The sequence below is a fragment of the Bubalus bubalis genome, chromosome 19, assembly GCF_019923935.1.
Source record: "Bubalus bubalis isolate 160015118507 breed Murrah chromosome 19, NDDB_SH_1, whole genome shotgun sequence".
In the NCBI taxonomy this organism is placed as follows: domain Eukaryota; kingdom Metazoa; phylum Chordata; class Mammalia; order Artiodactyla; family Bovidae; genus Bubalus; species Bubalus bubalis.
The window spans coordinates 12,927,316-12,940,691 of NC_059175.1; the positions used below are offsets into that span (position 1 = coordinate 12,927,316).

General features: G+C 38.4%; 1 long non-coding RNA gene across 1 annotated transcript; it reads right to left on the minus strand.

Moving 5' to 3' along the window:
- Positions 1–594: 594 nt before the first annotated feature.
- On the minus strand, positions 595–1,307 carry LOC123330568. The gene is made up of 2 exons (XR_006546581.2): positions 1,244–1,307; positions 595–859 (listed from the first exon to the last, which is right to left on the minus strand). It is a non-coding gene; the product is annotated as an uncharacterized LOC123330568 (long non-coding RNA).
- Positions 1,308–13,376: the final 12,069 nt, after the last annotated feature.

A 13,376-nucleotide genomic window follows, 5' to 3' on the forward strand; every position in this document is an offset into this window, starting at 1 on the left:
AGCTTGACTCTAGAACCCATGCTCAGCAACAAGAGAAGCTACCGCCATGCGAAGCCTGCACACGACAATGAAGAGTAGCCCGACTCGCTGTAGCTAGAGAAAGCCCAAGCACAGCAACAAAGACCCAGCACAGGCAAAACATAATTGTAAAATAAATAAATAATTTTTTTTTTTTTTAAGTAAGGAGGGAGTAGTATTTTGGATAGAAAGTCAGGGAAGTCCTTTCTGAGATTGTAATGTTTGACTAGAGATCTGAAGGAGGAATTTCTTGTGTATGGTATATACTACTTCCATTGGGATCATTTGTCCATTTAAAAATGCTCTGTATATCTTTTCCCAGAAGGATACTCATCTGTTAACTTTATCCATGGTCCCCTTTGTTACTCAGAAATCTTTAATATTGATTCAGTCAAACTCATCATTTTTTCCTTTTATGGTTTGTGCTTTCTTTTGAGTCTTGTTTAAGAGATTGTTGCTCAAAGTCACAAAAATATTCTCCTCTACTTTCTGCCAGTAGCTTTATAATTTTACCTTTTACACATAGGTTTTTATTTCACTTGATATGGAGGATCAATTTTATTTTCTCAGACAGAAAGCCATTTGTCCCAGGATGATTTATTAACTAATCTCTTATTTCAACATTGATTTGGGATGCCACCTCATTATATTCATCAAGTCTTCAGGTACTTGTGAGTATCTGACTTGTGAGTCTTTTAGAGATTTCTTTTTTGTTTCACTGGGGCATCATCTGCCTGCTTCTGGCAAGCACCACACTTTTGTCTTATTGAACTATGACTTTGTAATGTGTATCTTGATATCAGGTGGGAATCTGCTCTTGATAATAGATAACTGCAAATTTCTGAAAAAAAAAAAAAAAAAAGACAAGTTATCAAAAGTTGTGTTCTCAGTAGAACATAGCATACTGTCTTATTGCCAGCTATTGCTTAATTATTATTTTTAAATTATATAGATATTAACTTGTTCTTCAGATGTTGCTATTCACTTGGGCTTGGAACATCATAAACAGTTATCAACTATTGCCCTGTCCATTTGTGGCACAAAATTTATTTACTTTTTCTGGATTGAGAAACTGATTTTCTGCTTCTATTTTAGCCATAAAAGTATATCTTGAAAAACAGGCCTATTTAATGATGTAAGTCAGAAGACTTTACATGGGTGAGTGACAATGGTATAGGAACTTAAAATGAATATGTCCATTTATGATTTAACAGATTTTGCTTACCTTGAATTTGCAAAAAAGAGTCCCTTGGACTGCAAGGAGATCCAACCAGTCCATTCTAAAGGAGATCAGTTCTGGGTGTTCTTTGAAAGGAATGATGCTAAAGCTGAAACTCCAGTACTTTGGCCACCTAATGCAAAGAGTTGACTCATTGGAAAAGACTCTGATGCTGGGAGGGATTGGGGGCAGGAGGAAAAGGGGATGACAGAGGATGAGATGGCTGGATGGCATCACCGACTTGATGGACGTGAGTCTGAGTGAATTCCGGGAGATGGTGATGGACAGGGAGGCCTGGCATGCTGCAATTCATGGGGTCGCAAAGAGTCGGACAAGACTGAGCGACTGAACTGAACTGAAGACCCACATATTCTATCATATTTAAAAAGTAACACGAAACTGGCATATATTTCATTATTCTTAGCATTTTTTCTGAATCAATTCCAGCTCTAGTGAGGATAAGATAAAATTCAGTTTCTTTTATAAATATTAAATTAAGTACTTTGAGAATAGGACTCCTGCTCCAATTAATATTAGACTGGGTAATGTAGAACAGCCCCCCTTTTGAGAAATATTGAGACCATAGGAGAACAATGAAGATAGTGAAGAACTGTGAGGCAAAGATACAAGAAAAAAAAGAAATACCAGAAAGTTATGCTCAGCATTTAAATCAGATTTTCCCCTAGGAGCATCTGGCAATTAAAAGAGTCATCCAAGAAATTAAGTTAAACACTAATCTTTGTCAGCCTCACCAAGGGAATGAAAGTGAGAGGTCGGGACTCACCAGGGAAGAGGAGACATCCCATGCTTTTGGTTAGAATTCCTACGGGTTGCACCTTAGGGGAAAAAAGTGAACTAGAGTAACCTGTCCCTCACTTACACTGAAGCCTATCTTAAAATAACCCCAATCCCTATCTTAGTATGAGGGTCATCTGGGCCCTTGCTGTCTACTAAAAACAAATATAAATCCTCTTATGCTTCAAATTATTTTCACATTTTAGAAAAGATAATGTCCAGTAAATAATAAAAAATTATCAGGCACATGAACCGACAAGATGATGTAATTTAAAAACAAGATAAACAACAAACATTATAAGTATGTCCATTTGGAATTTGTACACTATATTTTAAAAGAACAAGATATAAATTCTAGAACTGAAAAAATATAATAATTGAAATGAAGAACTCATTGAAGGTTTAATTGCATATTAGATACACCAAAAGAAAGAATTCATGAACTAGAAGGGAAAATACCCAAAATAAAATACAAAAACAAAAAAAGAATGGAAAAAAATTAGGAATGAGTATAAGAGACATGGGGCTTTCCTGATAGCTCAGTTGGTAAAGAATCTGCCTGCAATGCAGGAGACCCTGGTTCAATTCCTGGGTTGGGAAGATCCGCTGGAGAAGAGATAGGCTACCCACTCTAGTATTCTTGAGCTTCCCTTGTGGATCAGCTGGTAAAGAATCCACCTGCAATGCAAGAGACCTGGGATTGATCCCTGGGCTGGGAAGATAGATCCCTCGGAGAAGGGAAAGGCTACCCATTCCGGTATTCTGGCCAAGAGAATTCCATAGACTGTATAGTCCATGGGGTTGCAAAGAGTCAAAAATGACTGAGTGATTTTCACTATAAGAGACATGGGCGGGTTAGTGAAAAAGTTCTAACATGCATGTAATGGAAGTACCAAAGGTTAAAAGAGAGATAAAGGCATAGCAGTATTTAGAGAGATAAGGATTGAGAATTTTCTCCCCAAATAATGAAATAATGATAATCACTAAGCCTAATTTTCAAGGAGCTCTACAAATGTCAAGCATTATAATTCTGTATAAAATCGCAAGGTATATCATAATGAAACTGCTGAAAGCAAGCAAATATCCATAAAACAAAAATGAAAATCTTGAAAGCAACCAAAAAAATAATCAGATCAGATAAGATCAGATCAGTCACTCAGTCGTGTCCGACTCTTTGCAACCCCACGATCACAGCACGCCAGGCCTCCCTGTCCATCACCAACTCCCGGAGTTCACTCAGACTCATGTCCATCGAGTCAGTGATGCCATTCAGCCACCTCATCCTCTGTCGACCCCTTCTCCCCTTGCCCCCAATCCCTCCCAGCATCAGAGTCTTTTCCAATGAGTCAACTCTTCACATGAGGTGACAAAGTACTGGAGTTTCAGCTTTAGCATCATTCCTTCCAAAGAAATCCCAGGGCTGATCTCCTTTAGAATGGACTGGTTGGATCTCCTTGCAGTCCAAGGGACTCTCAAGAGTCTTCTCCAACACCACAGTTCAAAAGCATCAATTCTTCGGCACTCAGGCTTCGTCACAGTCCAACTCTCACATCCATACATGACCACTGGAAAAACCATAGCCTTGATTAGGCGGACCTTTGTTGGCAAAGTAATGTCTCTGCTTTTCAATATGCTATCTAGGTTGGCCATAACTTTCCTTCCAAGGAGTAAGTGTCTTTTAATTTCATGGCTGCAGTCACCATCTGCAGTGATTTTGGAGCCCCCCAAAATAAAATCTGACACTGTTTCCACTGTTTCCCCATCTATTTCCCAAGAAGTGATGGGACCAGATGCCATGATCTTCATTTTCTGAATGTTGAGCTTTAAGCCAACTTTTTCACTCTCCACTTTCACCTTTATCAAGAGGCTTTTTAGTTCCTCTTCACTTTCTGCCATAAGGGTGGTGTCATCTGCATATCTGAGGTTATTGATATTTCTCCCGGCAATCTTGATTCCAGTTTGTTTTTCTTCCAGTCCAGCGTTTCTCATGATGTACTCTGCATATAAGTTAAATAAACAGGGTGACAATATACAGCCTTGACGTACTCCTTTTCCTATTTGGAACCCGTCTGTCATTTCATGTCCAGTTCTAACTGTTGCTTCCTGACTTGCATACAGGTTTCTCGAGAGGCAGGTCAGGTGGTCTGGTATTCCCATCTCTTTCAGAATTTTCCACAGTTTATTGTGATCCACACAGTCAAAGGCTTTGGCATAGTCAACAAAGCAGAAATAGATGTTTTTCTGGAACTCTCTTGCTTTTTCCATGATCCAGCAGATGCTGGCAATTTAATCTCTGGTTCCTCTGCGTTTTCTAAATCCAGCTTGAACATCAGGAAGTTCACGGTTCACATATTGCTGAAGCCTGGCTTGGAGAATTTTGAGCATTACTTTACTAGCGTGTGACATGAGTGCAATTGTGCAGTAGTTTGAGCATTCTTTGGCATTGCCTTTCTTTAGGATTGGAATGAAAACTTACCTTTTCCAGTCCTGTGGCCACTGCTGAGTTTTCCAAATTTGCTGGCATATTGAGTGCAGCACTTTCACAGCATCATCTTTCAGGATTTGAAATAGCTCAACTGGAATTCCATCACCTCCACTAGCTTTGTTCATAGTGATGCTTTCTAAGGGCCACTTGACTTCACATTCCAGGATGTCTGGCTCTAGGTCAGTGGTCACACCATCGTGATTATCTGGATCGTGAAGATCTTTTTTGTACAGTTCTTCTGTGTATTCTTGCCATCTCTTCTTAATATCTTCTGCTTCTGTTAGGTCCATACCATTTCTGTCCTTTATCGAGCCCATCTTTGCATGAAATGTTCCTTTGGTATCTCTGATTTTCTTGAAGAGATCTCTAATCTTTTCCATTCTGTTGTCTTCCTCTATTTCTTTGCATTGATCGCTGAAGAAGGCTTTCTTATCTCTTCTTGCTATTCTTTGGAACTCTGCATTCAGATGCTTATATCTTTCCTTTTCTCCTTTGGTTTTCGCTTCTCTTCTTTTCACAGCTATTTGTAAGGCCTCCCCAGACAGGGGAGGCTTTTTTGGATTTCTTTTCCATGGGGATGGTCTTGATCCCTGTCTCCTGTACAATGTCACGAACCTCATTCCATAGCTCATCAGGCACTCTATCTATCAGATCTAGGCCCTTAAATCTATTTCTCACTTCCACTGTATAATCATAAGGGATTTGATTTAGGTCATACCTGAATGACCTAGTGGTTTTCCGTACTTTCTTCAATTTAAGTCTGAATTTAGCAAAAGAATAATATGAACTTTAAAGAAGCAATAATTAGATTGACATCACACTTCTTTCCAGAAACAATGAAAGTTAAGACAGGATAGATTGACATCCTCAAAGAAAATACCTGAAAACTAAAATTCTATATGTAGGGGAAAACACCCTTCAAGAATAAAAGTGGAATATAGATAATTTAAGAGCTTCCGTGATGGCTCAGAAAGAAATAGCAACCCACTCCAGTATTCTTGCCTGGAAAATCCCATGGACAGAGGAGCCTGGCAGGCTACAGTTCATGGGGTTGCAAAGAGTTGGATACAACTGAGCAACATGCAACAATGGCTCAGACAGTAAAGAATCTGCCTGCAATGCAGGAGACCCAAGTCGATCCTTGGGTGGGGAAGATCCCCTGGAGAAGGGAATGGCAACCCACTCCAGTATTCTTGCTTGGAGAATTCCATGGACAGAGTGGCCTGGGAGGCTACAGTCCATAGGGTTTCAAAGAGTCTGACACAACTGAGGGACTTTCACTCACTCACTCTCATAGATAATTTGATATAAAAAGATAAATTGGAAGTGGGGGGAATTTGTTGCTGGCAGACACATATTATAGGGCATGCAATGAAAGTGATCCTAGTTAGAAGCTCAAAGATACAGGGAAGAATGACAAGCAACCAAACAGTAAACATGGAAAAATATCAAGGAATACTATTTAAAATGGTAATAATAATTTCTTATGTTATTTAAACTAGATATAGAATTAAAAATACACGACAACAATAGCATATATGTAAGAATGGAGGGATTTAAAGTGTTCACTGAGTTATCACCTCATACCTGTTAGAATGGCTATCCTTAAAACAAAAAGACAAGAAATAACAAGTGTTGGTGAGGATGTGGAGAACAGGGAACTGTTGGTGGGAATGCAGATTGGTGCAACCACTGTGGAAAACAATATGGAGCTTCCTTTAAAAATTAAAAACAGATACCATACCAAAGGAAACAATAAACAAAATGAAAAGACAGCCCACAAGTTTGGAGAAAATATTTGCAAATGATGTGACCGATAAAGGAATAATCTCCAAAATTTATAAACAGCTCATGACGCTTCAGTCAGTTCAGTCGCTTAATCATGTCCAACTCTTTATAACCCATGGAATGCAGCATGCCAGGCTTCCCTGTCCATCACCAACTCCCGGAGCTTGCTCAAACTCACATCCATCGAGTTGGTGATGCCATCCAACCATCTCATCCTCTGTCACCCCCTTCTCCTCCTGCCCTCAATCTTTCCCAACATCAGGGTCTTTTCAAATGAGTCAGCTCTTCACATCAGGTGGCCAAAGTATTGGAGTTTCAGCTTCAACATCATTCCCTCCAATGAACACTCAGGACTGATCTCCTTTAGGATGGACTGGTTGGATCTCCTTGCAGTCCAAGGGACTCTCAAGAGTCTTCTCCAACACCACAGTTCAAAAGCATCAATTCTTCGGCGCTCAGCTTTCTTCACAGTCCAACTCTCACATCCATACATGACCACTGGAAAAACCATAGCCTTGACTAGACGAACCTTTGTTGACAAAGTAATGTCTCTGCTTTTTAATATGCTGTCTAGGTTGGACATAACTTTCCTTCCAAGGAGTAAGCGTCTTTTAATTTCATGGCTGCAATCACCATCTGCAGTGATTTTGGAGCCCCAAAAAATAAAGTTTGACACTGTTTCCCCATCTATTTCCCATGAAGTGATGGGACCAGATGCCATGATCTTCATTTTCTGAATGTTGAGTTTTAAGCCAACTTTTTCACTCTCCTCTTTCACTTTTATCAAGAGGCTCTTTAGTTCTTCTTCACTTTCTACCATAAGGGTGGTGTCATCTGCATATCTGAGGTTATTGATATTTCTCCCTGCAATCTTGATTCCAGCCTGTGCTTCCTCCAGCCCAATGTTTCTCATGATGTACTCTGCATAGAGGTTAAATAAGCAGGGTGACAATATACAGCCTTGACGGACTCCTTTTCCTATTTGAAACCAGTCTGTTGTTCCATGTCCAGTTCTAACTGTTGATTCCTTACCTGCATACAGATTTCTCAAGAGGCAGGTCAGGTGGTCTGGTATTCCCATCTCTTTCAGAATTTTCCACAGTTTATTGTGATCCACACACTCAAAGGCTTTGGCATATTCCATAAAGCAGAAATAGATGTTTTTCTGGAACTCTCTTGTTTTTTTGATGATCCAGCTGATGTTGGCAATTTGATCTCTGGTTCTTCTGCCTTTTCTAAAACCAGCAAAGTAAAGAGGCTCTACAAAATGGCATTTTTGGAGAGAGAGAAAAAAAGAAAAAGAGAAGCCAAGGAGCACCACCATGTATCAGATATACAAGAAGCCATCCAAAAGTTAATCCTACAGCTGTACCATGTAAATCAGAAATGAGCTACTCAAGTAAGTCCTTCTTGAGTCTCTAACTTACAAAATCATGATAAAACTAAAGTGATTATTGTAATCTCTTAAATTTTAAGGTGGTTTTTTAAACCACAATAGATAACCAGAACAGCTACCAAGCTAGGAAGTAGGGTGAGGAATGAAATAATAACTACTCAAATGAAGCTAAAGAGCATCTTGATGAGGGTTAAAGAGGACAGTGAAAAAGCTGGCTTAAAACTCAACATTCAAAAAATGAAGATCATGGCATCTGGTCCCATCACTTCATGGCAAATAGATGGGGAAAAAGTGGAAACAGTGACAGATTTTTTTTCTTGGTTTCCAAAATCACTGCAGATGGTAACTGCAGCCATAAAATTAAGACACTTGCTCCTTGGAAGAAAAGCTATGACAAACCTAGACAGCATATTACAAAACAGAGACATCACTTTGCTGATAAGTCTGTCTAGTCAAAGCGATGGTTTTTCCAGTAGTCATGTACGGATTTGAGAGTTGGGCCATAAAGAAGCCTGAGTGCTGAAGAATTGATGTTTTTGAACTGTTGTGCTGGAGAAGACTTTTGAGAGTCTCTTGGGCAGCAAGGAGATCACACTTGCTAATAATCTTTGTCCTAAAGGATTATTAGCAATAATCAATTCTAAAGGAAGTCAATCCTGAATATTCATTGGAAGGACTGATGCTGAAGCTGAAACTCCAATACTTTGGCCATCAGATGTGAAGAGCTGACTCATTGGAGGGGACCCTGATTCTGGGAAAGACTGAAAGCAGAGAATAAGAGGGCAACAGAGGATAAGATGGTTGGATGGCATCACTAACTCAATGGACATGACTTTGAGCAAACTCTGGGAGATAGTAAAGGACAGGGGAACCTGGCATGCTGCAATTCATGGGGTTGCAAAGAGCTGGACGTGACTTAGCGACTGAACAGCAACAAATCAACCTGAAGAGTGGCAAGAAAGATGGAAATAGAAACAATAAAGTAAGAGGGTAGATTTAAATCTCAATATACATGAAGTGAACCAAATGTCTTAGTTAAAAGACAAAAAAAAGTAACCAGCCAATATTTACAAAAAACAAAAATATGATGCTTAAAAGATGTAATATCAAAAATAAGGATATATAAAGATCAAAAGCAAAACAATGGAAAAACATATAGCATCCAAACACTAACCAAAATAAAAATACTGTGACTATTTTAATATCTGAGAAAGTAAAACTTAAGACAAAAAGCATTATTAGACTAAAGAGGAATACTTTATAATGATAAAACATTCATCAGAAAGAAAAATTATTTTATAGTTTTATGCATATAATAATATAGTGTTTAACTATATAAAGCAAAAATTTAAAGCACTTTAAGGAACAATGGATGAATCCACAATCTGATTGAGAGGTTTGAAAATACTTTGAGAATAAATTAGCTAGCTCATTTGTTCATTTAATCTCTCTTTTGGATCCTCATTCACAAGTGAGAACTGTTTTAGATGGTTGCTGTGGGTGTTATATATTTTCTACTGAAGAAATTATTCTAAGTGATGATTCACCATCCTCTCTTTATTCAAGCCAAAGAAATTAAGATAAAGCCCAAGTTTCATCTGAAATCTTAAGGTTTCTGCCTAGACTTTATTAACTGATAGATTTTTGAGGACCTGAGAAAGGACTACCTGTCTGGAGTCTCAAGGAGATAATTTTCCATATCAACCGATTATGGACTGATAGGACTATTTCAGTTAAAAAAAAAAATCCTAATATGTGTTTTTTATTTTAATTTTATTGGAGTACAGTTGTTTTACAATTTGCTGGTTTCAGGTGCACAGCAAATTGATTCCATTATACCTTAATATGTATTTAGCAGGAGTCAGGTACTATGCTACAATGAGCTAACCAACAGATCAGAAACTGAATGATCATCCAAAATACATCTACCCATTCTGTAGAGCAGATGGGCCAATTTTACTCTTCTGTGGGTTAGTTTTCTCCGTTACCCTATGGTGATAATAATTTACTTCCCAATAATGATCATTACAGAGCTTATACAGATATTCAATTAACAGCCAAACTATCCCATTTTCCTCTATTTGCTTGTCGATAACAAAGATATAACAGTTCTATTGCATTTGAATCATCTGTTTAATCACAGTTGTTTGCAATGCTTTAGCTCTGTTTACACCATTCTGTTCCTTAGGAATCACAGATTATTTTACTATTGACTGTGGGCCATCAGGAATATGGTCCCTTGTCTTATCTTGATAAGAGAGCACTGTTTCTTATCTTAACCAAAAAGATAAACATTCAGAAGACTTCAATGTCACAGTCCTACTTGGTAAAATTTTTGCTTATCTAGGTATGCATATCACTTGTACTGCATGAACAGTGTGGTTCATTTTGAGCGTTGTTTTAAATGTTTCAGTATTGAAATGAATATAGGATTCTGGCAGCTAGACAGTACTGGCAGTCTATCACCCTCCATCTCATGCAGGTCTCTAAATAGAGTCTGGACAAATCTGTGCAGTTGCTCCTGCCAAGTCTTTCTACCATGACTGTTACCATCACTCCATGGTCCTGATTCTCAGCCAACAATACATTTATTTAAGTCTGCTAAATTTAAATGGAGGAACAGGTTTTTTGCTTATCTGCCAGATAAGCACTAAGGGTTACTCATGGAAGCAGTCAGAGGGAATCTTCCTGCAAAATACCTGTCAATGGGATCTAGATTCTGTTTAGGCAGAACAGTTCCTTTAATAGAGATGATGAACTCTAGCTTCTAAAATCTCTAGGGTCTAAACTCTCTAGAACATCTTTTACAGGGCTAATATGTTTTCCCCTCAGTTTCTAATCCCAATCTATGTGTAAATGTATCTGTTTTGCTCAGTTTGGTTATCGTTACTCAAAAGTCAGCCTGATCACCACAGAGAAGCAAAGTGTCTATTTCACTCTAGCAAGTAGGATATGTCTCCCCTGATGATAGCTAACACTCTTCACTAGGCTGGGTCTTGCCTTTGATCTGCTGACACAATTGATCTTGAATTTCTATTGGTTCTGATGCATCTTGTTTTGCGATTTCTCTCTCTAGGCTTTGTTTAATTCTCTCTTGCTTGTCGTTTTATGTCTGAACTTTGAACCTCCTGAGGGGCTAGATTTCCACTCCCCATCTCTTTTTCTCTTTTTTCTTATTTTTTTAAGCTGATTTAGCACGATCATCATGTAATGTTTTAGAAATAATGTGTGCGCTGGGGGTAGGGCGTGGCAGGAGAGAGGCACTGGGATCTTGGCAGTGATGTGTTCACAACCAGGTTACATTTTAAAATGTCTGTCATATCCTCAGGGAATCTTTGGAGGGCTTCTGCTTAGGGCAGTTGTATATTTTCCACATCTTAACAGCAAGTTAAATAAACAGTCATTTAATATTGTAGTTTAGTTTTGCTGTCTTTATTGTCGTTTCCTGAGTTCCAAAGACGTTTGCAGTCCACGCATGGTGCTACCAAAATTTTAATTCTATGGAGTAAAACAATGCCTTAACTTTATATACCACTTTAAAATTAAAAATCTACATTAACACTCAAATGATTTTCAGTGCACCCTTGTATACTGGCAGAACAGGAATAGACATAGAAACACTGATAAGCCAGAGGGGTCAACAGGAATTTCTCGATCAGGCTAAACCCTCCTCCTTTTCTCTCCTCCTCAGAGAAATGGATAATAAACTGTATTCTTTGCCTAAAAGGATCTAAGACCAACTGAAATGCAGAATCCAAAATGAAAAAAATGCCTGCCCAGAGCATCGTACACACAATCTTCAGTTTACAAACTACCCTTTCTTAATGGGGAGCAGAAAGGCGAGCCACCTCCTTTGGCTTCAGTAAACAAATAATGAGGAGGAGGCTGTAGTTAGATGCACATTTCCAGGGCCTTGATGGATAATTATCCAAGTGACTTATCATTAAGGTTAATGGACTTCCCTTGGTTAAATTCCTTTCCATTGTATACCATTGGAAATAGATCCTTTGGGTCATTGAAGCTCTTTTAGGGTCTCTGCTGTTATCCAAAAGGTACAACCCCATCTCTGGTTTGGCTTAACTGATGCATTAACAACAGCTTCTAAATTACTCAGGGATAGAGGCTATTTGCTGGACCAGACTGTGGAAATGAAGCACCAAGGAGAGTTCATCTCAAGCTCAGTAGAGACCCTGAAAGGAGCTACCACGCGGTGGTGTGCGTCAGAGCACAGCTTCTGGGAACAGCAGGTAAGAAAACGGAGCCAGCCATGGAGGGGGAAACGACTCGTGAAGGTGCCGTGAAAAATCACCTGTCTACTAAAATTACAGCAAAACAGCATGCTAGGGAATTTAAGAAAGATTTTTATGCAGATGGGGATGTACTCTTTTTTTCTTTGCACCTGCTGTCAGTAAGCATTAGACCATAAACATCAGCAAACATTGATTAAGCATATTGCCTTGATGAAACTTCAAGCGAAAGAAGAAAGTGGTTCAGCAGCTCCAAAGCCCAGAAGACAAATTACTCTTGGTATAGCAATTAGAATGGGGAAAATTACTGTACCGTTTTGAAAAAGCACTCTGAACTTGATTCTGTAGACAATCTAATACTAGCTGATATGACTTTAGAGAAAGTACTAGCACTTCTACTATGGACTGTAATTTTTGAAATGTATTTCAGCTTTATAAAATTCCACATGACCAAAACTATAAAGGTCAGTCTATTTCTAAGATATACCTCAGACTGGATGTTTTAAACTAGCTTGCTTCAAGAAATATGTGGTATATTAAGTGAAATGTGAAAGACTTCAGGGACCCAGAATTCCTAGACTTCCTGGAGTTATGTCCATTCTGAGCTGAGTTTTCTGTCAATTTCCATCCAGCAGGTCGATAACACGAATGTTTCACAAGCAGCTTTAAAATGCATTAGTCATTTTAGGATTCATTTCTTCAGTGTTCTTTTGATCATGCAAGCTGAAGTTGGGCTATGAGCACAAAATAATAATATTCTCAATTGAGAAGACCTATGTATGCAGTGAACATAAGTAATTCTAGTTTACTTCTAATTGGAACACACAAAGCCAAATATGAGTGTAAACAAAAGTAAGGCTGTGTAAGTTTGTGTGTGTGTTTGTGTGTATGTGTTGTGCACTTCGCCAAAACTGGACACATTTATCCTAAGTCTATACCACTTCTTTCCTTGAAGTGGAAGGAAAATAGAATTCATGTCTATTGTGCATTTATTATGTGTCAGGCTTTGTTCTGGTCCTAATCAGAGCAGCCTAGAGCTCAGGCATGTGGTCTATGAAGTCAGCCTGCCTCGGTTGAAAGCCCAACTCTGCCATTACTGGCCATGAAACATCAGAGAGGTACTTAACCTCTCTAAGCTCCTTTTTTTTTATCATTTGAGAAACATGGAAATTAATAGAACATATCATAGCACTATTGAGGTGATTCAGTGAGATAAGTTATGTGAAGTGTTTAGCACAGGGTCTGATACATGATAATGCTCAATAAATGAGATACTACAATGTCTTATTAAGAATGACAATAATCCTATGAAGTATATACCATTAGTCCCATTTTATAGATATGACAACTGAGGCTAAGGAAAATAAATGGACATATCCACAATTTCAAAACAAGCAATGATCTCGTCTATGAAAAAAATTAAATGAA